Here is a 19,343-nt window from a genome sequence, read left to right as displayed (position 1 = left end):
GATGCAAGTGTCTACGATCATACAATAGTTTAGTAACCCAACCAAGGGTTGGGATCGTTCCCAAGGGAGTGGTTTTGAGAATTAATAGAAAAATAAAATTTAGTTCTAACTAGTCATAGCTAAAGACATTAACGATTAAAACATTGTAAATTAAAGGGGGACACAAGAGTGTCAATCAACAATAGGGTTTTTTGTCACAAGTAAGTAAAAGCAACAAAATAAACAAGGATTTTTAAGTAATGAGAGGGGATCCTTGGGATGTGACGGGAATATGGGTTAAGCTAGATTATTTGGTACATGCTTTCGATAGAAGATTCATAGAATAATTGTGACTAGGCTAAGATTTAAGGGGGATAAGCTCTCTCTCGCGAGCAACTTACCCCGTTTCAAATGCGTTCCTCTCGGACACCCACTTGCCGCATGAAGACCAGCCTACACCTTAACCCACTCACTCTCTCGAGCTGAGCGTGTGGGAATGAGACTCAAGCTGAACTTCATGTCGACCCACTCCCACTGACCATCAATTTAGTAGTTTTAGTTTTACGACCTCTCTCTCAAGCAAGCCGAAAACACATAAATAAACTTGTATTTGTAACTAAAAGTTTATTAAATTCAACCACAACTACTAAACAAAATCACAATTAAACTACGATTAAACTATCAGTAAGCAAGACCCAACAATTATCTTAACCCATATTTGCTAAATCACACCCCAAGAATTGGTGTTTTTAGCCACACATGTATAAAAGATAGAAATTTATACCAAATTGAGCTCGTATTCAACTGGGTATGAAGATTTAAGTGTTGATACCTGCCAAAATTTAAGAATCCAAGAGACCCAAATCTAAATCTTGAAGATGGAACCCTTTGGATCTTCAAGTCTTCAAAACCCTCTCAAACTTAGGATAAATATATCAAAAAGTACTATTCTATATGAAAATTATAATAATTGTTCCACCCTTAAAACTACACATCTAACTAGTTTTTATAGTTTTCACAGATCTGTGCTGCAGCGGATCATTCAGTGTCGTTAGTCGGAATCGCTGATCAACTCGGCGATTCACCCTTTGGTGTAGTTCATCGCCGTCTTGCACCATCCTTCAACATCGTCGTGCTCTGGGTCATTGGGCGACATGGTACTGCTTCGCAAAACTTCTTGGCGATGCGATGACTGCTACATTTTTCTGCCGACTTGATCATTTCCTTCAGGGCTCAGCACACTGGAACAAAAGGCGAAGTAAGACCCTTCGGCGACTCGCCAAGTGGACTCGGCGATCCTAAGGCCTTCATTTCTTCATTCTTTTCAGCCTTTTCGTTCCTTTTTACGACGTAGTGTCCATGCTTTCCTTCAAACTTAAAATACCTGAAACTTAAGGATTTTCATCAGATAATGAGATAAAATAAGTATTTGAGGACACAATTTCTATTAAAATATAGCCCTAAATGAGTCCAATTTGTGGACTCATCAACACCCCTAACTTAAACTTTTGCTTATCCTCAAGTAAAACTCAAGTTCAGTAGTTCAACAATGATATCTCAAATAGTGCTACACAAGATTCAATTATGAATGTACACAACAAGACTCAATTTACTTATGCAAGGATCAATTGTGTACTCAAGATTCAAGTTGTGACATACCATTACCAAAGATTTTCAAGCTCGCAATACTTACTTTAAATGCAAGTTCAAGCTCAACAAAAGCCTTCGAATGGCTTCACACAAATGATGATTCCATTTTCACACGCAAAGGTATAATCAATTTAAAGTTTAGGAATCAAATACAACACTCACACTCACAAAGATGCACACAATGCATGCTTTCACCCATAGGTTTGCCCATATTTTCCAATCAACATTTGTTTCGACTTTCTCAAGATCACAAAGGTCTTAACACGGCTTGTAACGGGGCTGAGTGCAAATGTATGGTCATTTAGGCTCAGTGACTTTTAGCCCCATGAAATGTGGTGCTCTCAACACTTTTTTTTTTCCTTCATCATTTTCATTAGTGCATCATAGGTCATCCTATTATTCGCTTCCCATGGATTGTTCGGAACCCTATTTCTTTGGTACTTTATTCCACAACTTTCTCTTTTTTTTATGTTCTTTTCTTCTCTTTTTCTCTTTTTCTTTTTTTTGGAAGCGTTCCATTTTTCTCAACACCATGGGTTAAATGAGACTTTCCTTGCACTTCTTGACTTTCCCGTATCTTTATCACCACATAGCCTAAGTTGGCTATTCAATTAACCACAATTCAAGAGGATTATAGGTAATGGATTAAGAAAGGTCTAGTTTTCATCAAGTTTCTTTCAAAGAAAGGTAAGGGCTCAAAGGGTGTTCAAGAGAGAATCACACGCTCACAAGGTACGTCACAAAAGAGGTATATGCCAAATTGGTTCACACTCTTCGAAGTTGCCTAAGATCATTTCAAGAGAAAGTCTTACTTAGTCAACCAAACCAAAAGGGCAAATTCTAGGTGTTGTCATGCATGGTTCCAGGTAAGCTTATCACACAAGACAGCGATAGTTAAGTCAAACAAGACTCCACACTTTCGCTAGTGTGCAACGGTCATCAAAAGAGAATCGATTTGATAAATGGCTAATCATAACGAGATGCAAAGAGTTCACATATTGTCTATGCAACTTCATTTGGCCTCATTGTAGCCGTACATTGATGTTCATTCAATTGTAAGCACTATTCAAGTCGTCAGTATTGATCAAAACTGAGACTCAAATTTGCCAAGGAACAACCACATTCAACACAGAGCATATAAAGGGTGGCAAAAATGTGCGAAAAATTCAATTTTTTTTGGAAAGGTCAAAATCATTTTGCAATTTAAAATAAAAGGAGCCACAAGCTCAAACTTCCACAGAAAAGCAGTATTAACACAATTTTAAACAGAACAACCCAAATATATACATAGAAGCACAAACAAAAGTAGCACACAAAAGGTGTGGGCCTCACCCCACCACAAATTAAAAAGCAATTGTCCTCAAATGCAAATAACACAAAATCCAAAATGTAAAATAAAGAAAGACAGAGAGGGAGGTAAAAAAGGGATCCTGTCTACGTAGTCGCTCCACCTGTTTGGGTATCAGTGCCCATATTGACCCCAGAAGGACCAACTTCACAGGATCCAGCAGCAGGAGCCTTTGCCAATGAAGCCTGCACAACAACATCTATCATGATTTATCAGTCTTGGCTATGTCATCCGCTGCAGCTCCCTCAAACATCTCTTCGTCAGTCTCTGCCTCTGATTCAGGATCGGCTGTATGCTCCATTCCATCCCCATGTCCTGTGGTGGTCTAAGGCATTTTGGGGACATCTGGAATTTCCACTGTTCCAAAGATAATGGACATATCGGTGGAGTTTAGGTAGTCCACATCTTTTCTCAGCTCTACAATGACGACCTTTAAGGCTGTGACCTCTTCTGTTGCTCCTTGGTTGCGCTCACACACTGCTATCCTGACCGCTAAAGCATCAATAGTAGTGCTCAGTGGTTTCACACCATCATCGAGGGCAGCCTGAATCATGCCTAAAATAGAGCTTTCTATGTTGGCAGCCCGACAGTCAGCAGATTGGGCAAGCTGTCCCATTCGGATGAAGGATGCCTGAGTGATCGGCTCATAGGAGGCAACAACAACAGTAGGTATGGGTGGTAACGTAGTAGCAGAGGGACCTGGAGGGTCAGCATAGGGACCTGGAGGGTCAGCAGGAGTGGTAATGGCATCAGATATACCTGAAGGCCCAGGGGCCGGAGTAGGCAAAGATGCCTCTGCAAATATAGATCCAGTGGCCACAACTTCCTTCTGCTTCTTTTTCGCTTGGTCCTTAAGATATTCGGCTTCGATCTTTCTGATATTGGTGGAAGCGGTGGCAACCAATTCCATATCCTTCTTTGCATCTCTAGGCACTCGAGCTATTTTGCACAATGCGGTGATTAATAACAGGAAAGGGAGAGAAGTCTGGCTCTGCTTTGCACGTATATGGATCTCATAGGAAATGATCATCCCTAGATATATCCTGGTTTTCTCTATGATGCATCCAAGACAAGTTGCCTTAGCAAGGCGAATGATTGATTCATTCTGTGATAGCATAATTGTGCTGCTGATGAACCCGAACCAGTATCTTGCAGCTACATTCATATCTTTCTTTTCAATAAAACTCCTTCTGCTAACCATTTCGGAGCACTATCATCTGAGATTAGCAGGGTTAACCACTTTTTCATCTCATCCAACTTCTCTGTTCTGATCAAGTGCTGGCAGTGATCATTAATCTTATTGGACATACCCAAGACTGTGTTGATAGCCTCGCTGTCAGAAGCTACCTTCCTTCCTCTGACAACCACGTAGTCAACTTCTTTGAAAGACGATACTAGCCTCTTCAGTTGAGGTACCAATGCACTGTAAGCATTGTAAAATTCACTGACCCAGCTTGGTATGTAAGAGCCACGGGGTTTTGTGAATATTTGAAATTTGTGATATTTCAAGCACTCAATTATCTCGGGATACCTATTGATCACTCCATCTATGAACAACCATTTTTCCTCATTGATCGTTCTCAGTCTCTTAGACTTTAATCTATTCGTTGATTTAGGTGGGGGGCCTTGTACTGGAGGTGCCAGTACTATTGCCTACTCTGGAACTGGAGGAGTCGTAGTGGTGGACCGAGGATTTCTGATCCGAGATGGGTCGTTCAGTTGTTTAGATAGTAACTCATTCCTCCATGCCTCCATCAGTTCATCTTCATCAGAACCCATACTCTCACTGTCATATGTTGTTGGGTCATTGGTGTAAAAACCCTCTCACTGTCATATGTTGTTGGGTCATTGGTGTAAAAACCAGTACTGTCGGAACTTGCATATGATAGCTCAACGGTTCTGTCCTTGCCCTTGCCCTTGCCTTTTCCACAAGTTGTGGAAAGTTTAGTGGCCTTGTTCCTAGATGCAGTTGCATCCTCATTGATTGTGATCCCTTTTTCTTTGCCACGGGGTGGTGTGTTGCTACCTGCTTTGTTAGGTTTAGTCATATCTGCAAAAGATTGGGAAGAGTTAGGGGAAAAATCAAATAGAATCACCGACAATCTACTGCAGGAAGACTCGCCAAGTGGATTGGCGAGTCACCGAACCTCTTTGGCAAGCTAACTCGGGCTCGCCCAAAGAATTGTCTTCAAATTATAGCAAGTCGATGATGGAAAGGTCCTTTCAGCGAATCCCCGATTACTTTAGGCGAGCATGGGTTTATCCGCCGAAAGTTACAGTGCAATAGGAGTTCATGGAAGCAAACAAAGGGTGATCAAGAGTACTTTCGGTGACCAAAGGCTTCTCGCCAAAAGTTATAGTCTCAAACATCAATTTGACACAAAATTAAGGGTGAGATGGAGACATTAGGCGAACTGCCGAGTGGTTCGGCGAGCTCAACCCAGCTCGCCAAACAACCCGATGTGCCCATTTTCAACCCATCTTCTCAAATTCTATCCCGCACACCTCGAAAACAAAATCAAAGTATGCACTCATGGAATTGAAAAAAGACCCGTAATACCCATCTCCTCGGGATACTCAAATATCTCTCGAATTTGCCTAATTTGACCATTTGACGATATTTGCTCTTAAGAGTGGTGTCACCTGCTCTATCTTTGAGCAAATTTTTGACATTTAGTGCAAATGTGGGCTACTCAGGCTTCACCCAGTCAATCTAATGATATACAATCACAACCCAATCCATTAAAAAGCACAAAAATTATGGGGATTTGACAATCAAACAATACGGGCAAGGTTTTCAAATTAAAATAGGCATTTAAGCATTCTAATCCTATCAGAGAGTCCCAACACACATCAATACGATACAATCATAGCAAATGAGTGTAAAATTTTCAAATGTAACCTTGGGATTCAGAAACCAACCTTTTGTGCTGATTAAAACATGATTGGAAAGCTAGGCGGCAAAGAAATCCAACTCTGAGCGCTAATCAATCAACTAAAATACTAGTAAAATGTTTAAAATAAGGAAAAATACTACCTTGGTGCGAGTTTGGGAGGTTTAAGAGTGAGGGAAAGTGAAGAATTTTAAATTTTAAGACTCTTGGTCTTTTTAAACTGTTCATTTTGCACCCATTCGGTGACGTTAGTCGTATTCGTAGATCCACTCGGTGACAAGCCGAGTGGTCATTTGGCTCGCCGAGTTTTACAGGCCCTTCAATCAAAGTGAGGGTTTAGACGATGGTCTAAATTGAAGTCGTCGACCTAGTCGGCGACACACCGAACTACTTTTTTCGACACCTTCAGCTTTTAAACCTGCAACACTAACACACCATTATTTATAAAAAAACAAATTAAAGCATCTAAAACCTTGGGTTTCCTCCCAAGAAGCACCTTGGTTAACGTCGTGGCACGACGCATTAGGTGGATATCTAGAGTGTGAGCCAACCATCTGATTTAACAATCTGACATTCTCCTTCATCTCTTTTAGGATTCTGTCTTGCTCATTGAGCTTTTGGAAAATGATCAACAGCGTGTCCTCGACACGTTTACTCTAATTTTTCGTAAATTGTGTTTGCTTATGAGGGGGCATATACCTCCCTTTGCTGTTGCACTGGACTTCCACCTCTAATATTTTGGTGGCCAAATTGTTCAGCTAAGTTACCAGCGCAGTTAACATGAGGTCACCCTCGACTACTTGGTTCGCCTCAGCTAACTTGACACCACTTTCCTCAGCCATTCTCAGAGTGTCTGCATGCAGCCAACAACTCAAAAGAAAACAAAACTAAAAGTAAAGTAAGTAAACTACAACCAAGGAGAACAAAAAATTTATTAAACTAAGAATTCTCAAATAACACCAGTCACCGGCAGCAACGCCATTTTGATGTTTGCATAATCAAGATACAACTTCCGATGCAAGTGTCTACGATCGTACAATAGTTTAGTATCCCAACCAAGTGTTGGGATCGTTCCCAAGGGAGTGGTTTTGAGAATTAATAGAAACATAAAATTTAGTTCTAACTAGTCATAGCTAAAGACATTAACGATGAAAAATATTGTAAATTAAAGGGGGACACAAGAATGTCAATTAACAATGAGGGGTTTTGTCACAAGTAAGTAAAAACAACAAAATAAACAAGGATTTCTAAGTAATGAGAGGGGATCCTTGGGATGCGACGGGAATACGGGTTAAGCTAGATTATTGGGTACATGCTTTCGATAGAAGATTCATACAAAAATTGTGACTAGGCTAAGCTTTAAAGGGGATAAGCTCTCTCTAGAGTAACTTACCCCGTTTCAAATGCGTTCCTCTCAGAGACCCACTTGCAGTATGAAGACCAGCCTACACCTTAACCCACTCACTCTCTCGAGCTGAGTGTGTGTGAATAAGACTAGGATTCACTCTTTCGAGCTGAACCTCATGTCGACCCCCTCCCACCGGATGGACATGGTCGTCCTATATTTCGACAAAGGTTTTTCGGTCAAGGTTCCTTCAATGCTCCTACAAAGTTTAACAAATATAGGGTGTCTAACTCTAAGCCTCAAGGAGGGAATGGTAGTGGATCTTCATTGACCATTTCTATTTGTACTAAGTGTGGAAGGAAGCATGAGGGTAAGTGCCTAGCCGACACAAATGGGTGCATTAGTTGTGGTAAAAGTGGTCACAAAATAAGGGATTGCCCGATGCTTATAGCTAAAGAAAGAGAGGGCAATCAAGATCTTCCTAGTGGTTCAGGTTCCAATGCTTCTAAGCAAAACTGATTATATGCACTTCAGACTCGTGGTGAACAAGAGGGTTTTCTCGATGTGGTTACTGGTATGTTGAAAGTTTTCCAACTTGAAATTTATGCGTTATTTGATCCCGATGCTACCTTGTCTTTTGTGACGCCATATGTGGCTATGAGATTTGATGCTCTTCCAGATGTGTTGTTAGAACCTTTTTCTGTCTCTACTCCTGTTGGTGAATCTATTGTGGCTAAGAGGGTCTATAGAAAGTGTCTCGTTTCCTTGCCCCATAGAGTTACTTTTGGTTACTTAGTAGAGCTTGATATGTTAGATTTTGATGTTATCTTGGGTATGGATTGGCTGCACTCATCTTAAGCTTCTATTGATTGTAGAACTCGTGTAGTTAAGTTTCAATTCCCGAATGAGCCTGTCCTAGAGTGGAAAGGGGGAAATTCTATGCTTAAGGGTCAGTTTGTTTCTTATCTTAAAGCTAGAAAGTTGATTTCTAAGGGTTGCATTTTCCATCTAGTTAGGGTGAGGGATGTACATTCTGAAACCCTACTCTCGAGTGGGTCACCGTTGTTAATGAGTTTCCAGAAGTGTTCCTAGATGATTTACCCGGTGTTCCTCACGAGCGGGAAATAGACTTCAGAATTGATTTTCTCCCAGATACGTAACTTATTTCTATTCCTCCTTACCATATGGCTCTAGAAGAACTAAACGAGTGGAATGAACAATTGCAAGACTTGTTGGATAAGGCTTTCATCCGATTGAGTATTTCTCCATGGGGTGCTCCAATTTTGTTTGTTAGAAAGAAATATGGTTCTTTTCGTATGTGTATTGACTATCGATAGTTGAACAAGGTGACTATTAAGAATAAGTATCCTCTCCCAAGGATAGATGATTTATTTGACCAACTTCAAAGAGCAACTTATTTCTCTTAAATTGATCTTCAATTGGGTTATCACCAATTGAGGGTGAAAGAAGATGACATTCTGAATATGGCTTTTCGAACTTGGTGTGGTCATTATGAGTTTTTAGTAATGCCATTTGGTTTGACTAATGCTCCGGCGGCGTTTATGGATTTGATGAATATGGTGTTCAGACAGTACCTTGACATGTTTGTGATTGTGTTCATTGATGAAATTTTGATCTACTCAAGGAGTGATAGTGAGCGTATTGATCATTTGAGGATCGTGTTGCAAATTCTTAAGGACCAACAACTCTTTGCAAAATTTAGCAAATGTGAATTTTTGGTTAAGGTCTGTATTTCGTTGGTCATATTGATTCAAGTAAGGGTTTTGAGGTAGATCCTAAGAAGACAGATGCAATCAAGAGTTGGCCTAGACCTCTAACTCCTTTGGATATTAGAAATTTCTTGGGTTTAGCCAGTTACTATAGAAGGTTTGTTGAGGGATTCTCCTCAATTACCTCTCCTTTGATGGCTTTGACTAAAAAAAAGCTATGTTTCTATGGTCCGAAGCATGTGAGAAGAGTTTTCAAGAGTTGAATGATAGACTTACTTTCGCTCCAGTGTTAACCTCACCGGAAGGGACAGATGGTTTTGTGGTTTATTGTGATGCCTTGAGAATTAGGATAGGGTGCGTGCTTATGCAAAATGGGAAAGTTATTGCCTATGCATAAAGGCAACTTAAAATAGATGAGACGAATTATCCTACTCATGACCTGGAATTAGCGGCGGTCGTTTTTGCCTTAAAGATTTGGAGACACTATTTGTATGAAGTTCATGTAGATGTGTTTACCGACCATAAGAGTTTGCAATAAGTGTTTAATCAGAAAGATCTAAATCTTCGCCAAAGAAGGTGGCTTGAGTTATTAAAGGATTATGACATGAGTTTTCTTTATCACCCTGATAATGCTAATGTGGTAGAGGATGCTCTTAGTCGGTTATCTATTGGTAGTGTTGCTCATATTGAATAAGAAAAGAAAGATTTGGTTCGAGATGTTCATAAATTTGCACGATTAGGTGTCTAACTAGTGGACTCCACCAAAGGTTGTGTTATGGTTCACAATGGTTCCGAATCATCTTTTGTGGCGGATGTGAAATCTAAGTAAGGTCTTGATCCAATTTTGGTAGAATTTAAAAAAGCGGTACTTAAGAAATCCGTTGAGGATTTCTCCTCCTTTGGGGTACTTAGATATCAAGGTCGTTTATGTGTTTCGAATGTTTATTACTTGAGGGAACAAATCTTGATGGAAGCCCATAGTTCACGGTACTCCATTCACCCAGGAGCCACCAAGATGTACCATGATTTACGGAAGGTCTATTGGTGGAATGGGATGAAGAAAGATATTATGGGATTTGTGGCTAAGTGTCCAAATTGCCAACAAGTGAAGGTTGAACATCAGAAACTGGGAGGTTTATCCCAAGATACTAACATTCCTACTTGGAAGTGGGAAAATTTGAATATGAACTTTATTGTTGGTTTGCCTCGCACCCAGCGACAACATGACTCGATTTGGGTTATAGTAGATTGGATGATGAAATCAGCTCATTTCCTTCTAGCCAAGGTTTCTTATTCGGCGGAGGACTATGCCAAGTTTTACTTGAGAGAAATGGTAAGGTTGCATGGAGTGCCTTTGTTTTTCCAATGGTGGTACCCAATTCTCTTCACAGTTTTGGAAGTCTTTCCAAAAGGGTCTTGGCACTAAATAGAAGCTTAGCATGACTTTTCTTCCCCAAACCGATGGGCAAGCGGAGCGTACTGTCCAACTTTGGAAGATATGTTAAGAGCTTGTGTGATTGATTTTAAAGGTAATTGGGATGACTATTTGCCATTGATTGAGTTTTCTTACAATAATAGCTATCCCTCGAGTATTAATATGGCTCCATTTGAGGCCTTATATGGTAGGAGGTGTAGATATCATATATGATGGTTTGAGGTGTGTGAAGTTGTCCCAATAGGTCCCGAGTTGGTACATGCGGCCATAGAGAAAGTTTGACTTATAAGAGAAAGGTTGAAATCAACTCAAAGTCAGCAAAAGTCATATGCCGATGTGAGGAGAAGGGATCTTGAAATTGAGGTTCATGATTGGGTTTACGTGAAAATCTCACCCATGAAGGGTGTAATGAGGTTTGGTAAGAAAGGGACGCTTAGTCCCCATATGTGGGCCCATATAAGATTTTGAGGCGTGTAGGTAAGGTTTCTTATGAGTTAGATTTGCCAAATGAGTTGGCATCAGTGCATCCAGTTTTCCATGTCTCTATGTTGAAGAAATGTGTTGGTGATCCGACATCCATAGTTTCCTTAGAAGGTTTGGGAGTTAAGGAGAATCTTTCTTATGAGGAAGTTATGGTTAAAATTTTTGACTGGCAAGTCAAGAAGTTGAGAAATAAAGAGATAGCTTCCGTGAAATTTTGTAAAGGAATCAGTTAGTTGAGGGTGCTTTTTGGGAGGCCGAGGCCGATATTATGTCCCAATATCCTCATCTCTTTCCTTCTACTACTATTTTAGATTGAGGTAATGAGATTCTCTTAATTTGTCCTTTATTTTGGAGTCATGTGTTTGATGTGTGTCCATGATTTTCTTATGTTATGCATGTTCATGAAAAACTTGTGTTTTGAAAGAAAATGAGTTTACATGATTGATTTTCCTCATGTTTTTGTGCATTGAGTATGGGTTGCCTATAGACTTCATGAGATGAATTGATGAACATGCTTTAGCTATGCTTTTTGAGAAATAATTGCATATGGGCTCGATGAGATTATGTTGAGCATGCTTTTAGCTTGGAGAAGGTAGTTCCTCCATGAACATGAGTAATTTTGAAGTTTCATGCATATTGGGTTGCTAGATGTATTTCCGACTTCTTTATGATGCATTGAGTATGTTTAGCTTGGAGTCGATAGTTCCTCCTTGGTTGTATGCATTGCATTTTAGGTTGGGTTGTTAGTTCCTCTTCTACTCTTTTGGAACCAGTTTGAATCTCATTCGAGGACGAATGATCCCAAGGGCCCCGTATCCAAAAAAGGGAAATGAAACAAATTTTAGGAAGTTGAAGGTGCCATCCACGAAGGCCAACCATGGGTCCATGGATTCGCCACCCTGCCAAGTCTTCTGAGGTTCAGGACCACGACCTGACCTATAGACCATAGTTCAAACCATGGTCCATGGTTGGGGTCCATGGTTCACTGGTCAAAATTCCTGTTTCTGACCACCATCGACGGCCGTGCAGGACAGACCATCGATGAGTGGCCATAGGTCATGGTCTGGTAGTTATTGTTAGGGGGATTTGGGTCTTTTCCTAATTACTTAACTCCTATACTACGTCGTTTTACCCTTCACTAAGTCTACTATATAAGTATTTTCAACCTATGAATTAGCCCATTCACTTCATTCTTCCAAAAATCAGAAAAGAAGATCAATTCTCCTCTCCAAAATATTTCTCTTTCTAGAAACTTGAAGAAGAAGAATTCAACCTAGGGTTTCCAGTCAAAGTCTCAGTTCCTCCATTGAAGTCTAACATTTGGATTCAAGGTATGATAGTTTTCATCAATGGATTCCTTCCATCCATGGAGTTCCTAAATTCTTCTATTTCAAAAGGTAGAATTCCCCAATTGAATTAGGGTTTTCTTCAATTATCATGGGTTCTTTTCATTATTGATTTCAATGATTGAATTATGATCTCTTATGCATGAATTGGTGAAATACTATGATTTTATGATAATTTCCCCATGAACCCATGTAATCCCCATGTTTTCAAGTTATGAATCATATGATGTGGGATTTTAATCTTAAAGGAAGAGTTTTATGAAATTAAGCATGTATTGCAAGCTTTACATGAATTTATGATGAAATCCATATCTAACCCATATTTTCTAAGTATTGATGATTGAAAGTGGGTTTTGAACCTCAAGAGGTAAATTATGGACTTATGCATTTTTTTTATGAAATCTATGCAAATGTTTTAAGGGTGCTTTGAGAGTTAAGTATCAATGATGATGTTGTTGTTGTGTTGTTGAAAGGACATTCTCATAAACACATACCTAGCATGATGTGAAAGGTTTTCTCACATAGAAAGAATTCTTAGGTTGAAAGACTTTCTCACTTAATTGAATCAAAGAGTAATAGTTATCCTAATGAAACTAACTTAGATTGATTATCCTAGGATACCTTTCCATGGATAATAAGGTCAAGTAAGAAATGACTATTTCGTGGGATTTATGCTTAGCACCGAGAGGATATTGAGATGGAAGCTCAGCCGTCAGTAGGGGTCAGGTTTTTAGAACCAATGTCCTTATCCCTTACATATGTGTCCCCATAGGATGATTGTCTCAAATAGACATTAGCGAGTGGATCCACTTTAGCTCAGATTTATGGTCTTTACCTGGCAAGTAGGACAACCCTTTTCGGTGTGGGAGACACCAGGAGATCATGTTATAGATCACATGGTCTCTATGTCCGTTAAGGCTAATCCCCCACATTAATAATGAACTAAGGTTACTTCAAGAAGTATCGCATATGAGTTCAAAGGTTTTAAAAATGATGTTAGCTTGCATTTACCATGGTTTTATGACTTATGTTTTCTAACACTTTTAGATCATGTTTTAGCTTGGTCAATTGAATTTCATTAAATGAAATGTTCGTGTTACCATGATTTAAATATTTTATGCATGGCTGTCATACTTGGTGCATTTTTTTGTACTAACGCATACTCTTGCCTATATTTCCCCAAATGTAGGGTCCGATAGACTGGTTTCTCAGTTTCATGGCTCGTGGTTGAGTTCGAGATATCTGAGCTTTGGTGAGCCCTCATGCTTCGAGGACGAAGTTTTATTGTCTCACTTTCTGTCATGTATTTCTCTTTTGAACATGATGTATGGGCTAGGCCTAATTTCATTCTATTGTATTAGATGGCTATGATGAGACAAGTGTTTTAGACTTCCGCTTTATTTTATAAAAACTATTGTACTTGGACTACTATTTTACTCTTATTGTTCTATTTCTTATGTTATGAGAACTAAGTGGCTTGTATGGAGTCCTTTGGGGGTTCTATACACCATGTTACATCTAAGGGGTAGCTCTGGGTCGTGAGAGTGTCAGTATATTGACCTCGTGAGTCTTCCATGGGTCATGAACTCTAGATGCATTTTCAAGGAGTTTCATGTATATACGATTGAGAGGGTACTGGCATGTGAGGCATATCATTTCATGGTATTTCATTGCATTGTATCTCATTACATCCTTAATTTTTATTTGATTATGTGCTTATTTAGTGATTCAACATTACGTGACCTTTGATTATCTATATTTGATAAAACTTGATTGATAATTATAATGTAGACTTGTACTATTAAATGATGATTTTCTTATATACTCATGTCAGTACTTTTTTGTTGTCAGTTTATGAGACATACTAGGTACACGTGGTTTCGTACTCATACTACAGTTGCTGCTCTCTTTTGTGGTGTAGATTGGATTTCAAATATAAGCGAATCTCGTGGAGCTTCGTGAGTTGAGTTTAAGGTATCTTGACGTTGTGTTGAGCTGCTTGGGTATTCTGCGCCCCACACCTTTCTCTATGTCTTTATTTATTCTATTAGCTAGTATTCTGACATGATACTTTTTGTATTAGACTTGTCATTAGTTTCAGACTACATCATATTTTAGAAGTTATTGTACTTATGACACCAAATCTTGGGGTGGTATTTTAGCTCTTCCACATTTCCTATTAAAAGACTTAGTGTTTGAGGTATTTTACTAGTTTTTTTTTAATCTTTCTACCTTAATTGTTTAGTTAAGTTGGTAAAACTGATTGGTTGGCTTACCTATCGGTTGGGAACATAGGTACCATCATGACATGTGATTTTTGGGTCGTGACAATCACACAAGCTGTCAATATATCTTCCAAACTTTTGATAGTAAGCTTCGCTTGCCCGTCGGTTTAAAGATAAACGGTCGTACTAATCTTAACACGAGTACCAAAACCCTCTAGGAAAGATTTCTAAATCTGAGAAGTAAATTGAGAACCACGATCGGAGATAATGGATAGGGGCACTCCATGCAACCTAACCATCTCTCTTAGATATAACTTAGCATAGTCTTCCACCGAATAAGAAACCTTGACGGGAATAAAATGAGCTGACTTGGTCATGTGATCTACAATAACCCAAACCGAGTCATGTTGTCTTCGGGTGCGGGGTATAGGGGTGGGCATAGTATCATACGGGAACATATTTAAAAGTTTCGATACCATAATTTTGGTATTTGATTTTTAAATCATTATACCATTACCATAACAATTTAATTCGATATGGTTGGACGTTTCGAAGTTCGGTTTCGGTATTCAACAGTATGGTGAATTGGTAACCATAGATTGTTCAACTTCTACTAATATAAACTTGTATAATAGAGTATCAAGACTTCAATAATTAAAAACTGTTTCGATTGTATCATACTAACACATTACACATGTAGAAATATATATTCAAAATAAAGTACAAACAACTCCTTTTGTTAATCAATTAAATTTAAATCAAAATATAGTAGTCGAAGTTTTTACTTCTAAGCATTTAATTTATACTAATACTAGGTTGCATATTTGTTAGTACTTTAATAATATATATATACCAAATATCATATCGAATACCAAAAAAATTGTATACCATATAATATACCAAATACCACAATACCAAAACCACGGTATTAATTTTTTTTATATGGTATGGTAATTCAGTATATATCATACCATGCCCACCCCTAGCAGGGTAAACCAACAAGAAAGTCCATATTCAAATCTTTCCAATTCCAAGTAGGAATATTAATATCTTGGGACAAGCCTCCCGACTTTTGATGCTCAACTTTCACTTGTTGATAATTAGGATTCTTAGCTACAAATTTCTCAATATACTTCTTCATCCCATTCAACCAATAGACTTCCCGCATGTCACGGTACATCTTGGTGGCTCCCGGGTGAATGGTATATTGAGAACTATGAGCTTTTGATAAGATTTTCTCTCTCAAGTCATCAACACTAGGAACATACAAACAAACGACCTTGATATGGAAACACATCATCTCCTTCTTAGGAGAGATCCTCAACAGACCTTTTAAGCACCACTTCCTTCAATTCAACAAAAATCGGATCAAGACTTTGTTTGGCTTTCACATCCGATACAAAGGACGATTCTGAACCATTATGAACAATAATACCACCTTCATTAGAGTCAACTAACTGGACACCAAATCGGGTCAATCTATGACCATCTCGAACCAACTCCTTTTTATATTCCTCCACATGAGCAATACTACCCATTGATAGTCGACCAGGAGCATACGCCACCACATTCGCCTTACCGGGGTGATAGAGAGCACTCATGTCGTAGTCCTTTAGCAACTCAAGCCACCTCCATTGGCGAAGATTTAGATCCTTCTTCCTTGAACACGTATTGCAAAGTTTTGTAGTCAGTGAAAACATCAACATGAACACCATATAAGTAATGCCTCCAAATCTTTAAGGCAAACACAACCGCCACTAGTTCCAAATCATAGTTAGGATAGTTCTTTTCATGACTTTTGAGTTTCCGTGAATTATAAGCAATAACTTTCTCATTTTGCATAAGAATACACCCTAATCCAACCCTTGAAGCATCACAATAAACCACAAACCCATTGGACCCTTCCGGTAAAGTCAACACTGGAGCGGATATAAGTATATCTTTCAATTCTTGGAAATTCCTCTCACATGCTTCCGACTATAGGAACTTAACGTTCTTTTTGGTCAATACCATTAATGAAAAGGCAATCAAAGAAAACCCTTACAAAACCCTCCATAGTAACAAGCCAAACCCAAGAAACATCGAATAACCAAAGGGGATGGAGGTCTAGGACAACTCTTAACCGCATACGTCTTCTTAGAATCTACCTCAATGACCTTAGCGGAAATAATGTGACCAAGAAAACCCACAAAATCTCAGCCAAAACTCGCATTTACTAAATTTTGCAAAGAGTTGTTGGTCCTTGAGGACTTGCAACACAATCCTAATATGATCGGAATGCTCATCCTTACTCCTTGAGTAAATCAAGATGTCATCGATAAACACAATAACAAACATGTCTAAATGCTATCAGAACACTCTATTCCAAAAGTCCATAAATGTGGACGGAGCATTATTAAAACCAAACGACATTACCAAAGGCTAATAATTACCATACCAAGTCCGAAAAGCCGTATTCAGAATGTCATCTTCCTTCACCCTCAATTGGTGATAACCCGAATGGAGGTTGATCTTAGAGAAGTAACTCGCATCTTGGAGTTGATCAAATAAATCATCTATCCTTGGAAAAGGATATTTATTCTTAATGGTAACCTTGTTAAATTGTCGGTAGTCAATACACATGCAAAGTGAACCATCTTTTTCACGAACAAACAAAATTAGAGAACCCCATGGAAAGATACATGGCCGGATGAAACCCTTATCCAACAAGTCCTTCAATTGCTCTTTTAATTCCTTGAGTTCAGCTAGAGCTATAAGGTAAGGGGGAATAGAGATAGGTTGCATATGGGGTAGAAGGTCAATACCAAAGTCTATTTCCATTTTCAGAGGAATATCGGGTGGATCAACGGGAAACACATCTGAAAACTCATTAACAATGGGGACCGACTCAATAGTAAGGGTTTCAGAATCCATATCCCTAACCCAAACAAGATGGTAGATGCAACCCTTAGAAATCATTTTCCTAGCATTAAGAGAAGAAAAAAATTGACCTTTACGTATATAAATTTCCACTTTCCACTCTAGGACGGACTCATTAGGAAATTGAAACTTGACCACTCAGTTTCTACAATCAACAGAAGCATAAAAAGAATGAAGCCAATCCATACCAAGAATAACATCGAAATCTAACATATCAAGCTTTACAAGATCAACATGAGTGACTCTATAGGATAAGGAGTCGAGGCAACTTCTATAGACTCTATTAGCCACAATAGAGGCACCAGTAGGTGTAGAGACAGAAAAAGGGTCTATCAACACATCTGGATGAACATCAAATCTCATAGCCACATATGGTGTCCAAAAAAGACGAGGTAGCATCAGAATCAAGTAAAAGATAACCATTAAGATGAAAGAATTTCAACATACCGATAACAACATCGGGAGAGCCCTCTTGCTTATGACGAGTTTGAAGTGCATAAAATCTATTTTTATTTGGAGCACTTGAACTTGAACCACTAGGTGGAGGTTGACTACCATATTTTCCGTTGTTAATTCTAGACGGACAATCTCTCAAACGGTGCCCACTTTTACCACAACAAAAGAAAGTTTCCATACCCATCAAGATTTTTCCCAGATGACTCTTGCCACACTTTTGTCATGCGGGAACAGAAGAACCATTTCCTCCTTGAGGCTTTGGATTAGACACCCTTTCTTTGCTGAACTTAGGAGCCGAAGCATTGGAGGAACCTTGACCGGAAAACATTTTTTGGAACTTAGAACGACCATGTCCATCGAACCTTGAATGTGAAAAGTCACCAACACCAGATTTTGCCTTATTTTCCTCCCTAGACTTTTCCTTAAGTTTCTCTTCTTCAAGTTGTTGAGCATGAATCATTAGGTTAGAAATATCCATTTCCTTAATAAGCATGACGGTATGACATTACTTAACCACCATATTTGGGTGTATTTCCTTACTAAGTTTGGCAGTATGATATTCCTTAACCACCATTTCGTACACACTAAAAACAATTAACTCATCTTTGCCCAAGATTCTGCAACCATAGTAGAAGCATACCTAAATAAGTGTGTGAACTTCAAGGCATACTACTTCACCCTAATATTCCTTTGATGAAGGTTAATTAATTCAAGTACCTTTGCCTCCCTCCTATAATGGGGAAAGAACCTATAAAGGAAAGCACCCTTACACTTTTTCCAATCAAGAGGACCCACATCAACCGCCCTCTCTTCCTTCCATTGATTGAACAAAACATGAGCAACACCTTTAAGTTGATAAGTGGCCAATTTTGCCTTTAAACTGAAGTCATACCCATAATCATCAACACGTTGTATACCTTATCAATGAACTCTTAAGGATCTTCCTCAACCTTGGAACCATGAAAATTTTGGTGATTCATCCTAGTGAAGTCCCTCACTCTAGTTGCCTCTGATCCCCCATTTGGGTTCATGGGGACCATAACCTCTATATTGGCTTGGGCCAATAATTGAAAATCAGCTCGAAACTCCGCATTAGTTTCTTTCTCAGCCAAAGGGTTGATCGGAACTTGAGGAGCTTCTTGAAGAGCTTGAGGAGCTTCTCGTTCCACATTCTCATTCAAATTACTCCAAATGTATGCTCTTTGAGGGGCCATATCCTGAAAAGCATTAGAAAGGATTAAGAGAGAGACATATAGAGTTAAAATCTATCGCACGATTTAGTATGATGAAAAAAGTTGAATTTCCTAAATGCCTTGTAGCTTTCTATTCATAAATGTGGCGCGCTTCACACTCATAAACAAGACTCTACTTGATATGACTTATGAGACATCCTAGGACCTTTCTAAACCTTGCGCTCTGAATACCAAGTTTGTCATGATCCAAAGTGTACCTAGGTGTAATATTGCGTTTAGGATCTAAGAGGCCCTACACAAGTCACTTAGCATACATCATATAATATAATAAAATTTACTG

The sequence above is a fragment of the Solanum verrucosum genome, unplaced genomic scaffold (assembly GCF_900185275.1).
Source record: "Solanum verrucosum unplaced genomic scaffold, falcon-dt-bn FXZP01000068.1, whole genome shotgun sequence".
Lineage (NCBI taxonomy): Eukaryota > Viridiplantae > Streptophyta > Magnoliopsida > Solanales > Solanaceae > Solanum > Solanum verrucosum.
Note: the sequence above shows the minus strand (reverse complement) of the source record.